Raw genomic sequence first — 404 nt, forward strand, 5'->3', positions numbered from 1 at the left:
GTGGGGATCGGATGGAAACGGAACACGCGCAGCAAGCGAGAACCACCAAGGGGGGGGGGGGCCTCCGGCCCAGCCTTTACTCCGCGCAAGGCGGCAAGGGGTGTGTGATTGCCGGGGTTTTCTTCCTTTCTCGCCGCAAGGGTGTCACAACCCGGGATCTAGCTCCGCGCTATCGGCACCACGTGGCCGAGGGGAGAAGAACCGCGGGAGCTCTACCGTCGCGAGGGGAAGGCCGCGCGGGGGCGGCACTCGGAAACCATTCCGAACGTCTAGAATGGAGCGGTCGCCTCTGTGAAGGGCACGGCCACAACCGACCTCAACGGGGGCGGCACGGGGAATGGATACCCCGGCGGCCCCCGGCCGGCAACGTGGCGCGAGCCCGCGACCTTTGCTGTGCGCTGCGG

This window comes from Penaeus monodon, chromosome 33 (assembly GCF_015228065.2).
Source record: "Penaeus monodon isolate SGIC_2016 chromosome 33, NSTDA_Pmon_1, whole genome shotgun sequence".
Taxonomy (NCBI): Eukaryota; Metazoa; Arthropoda; class Malacostraca; order Decapoda; family Penaeidae; genus Penaeus; species Penaeus monodon.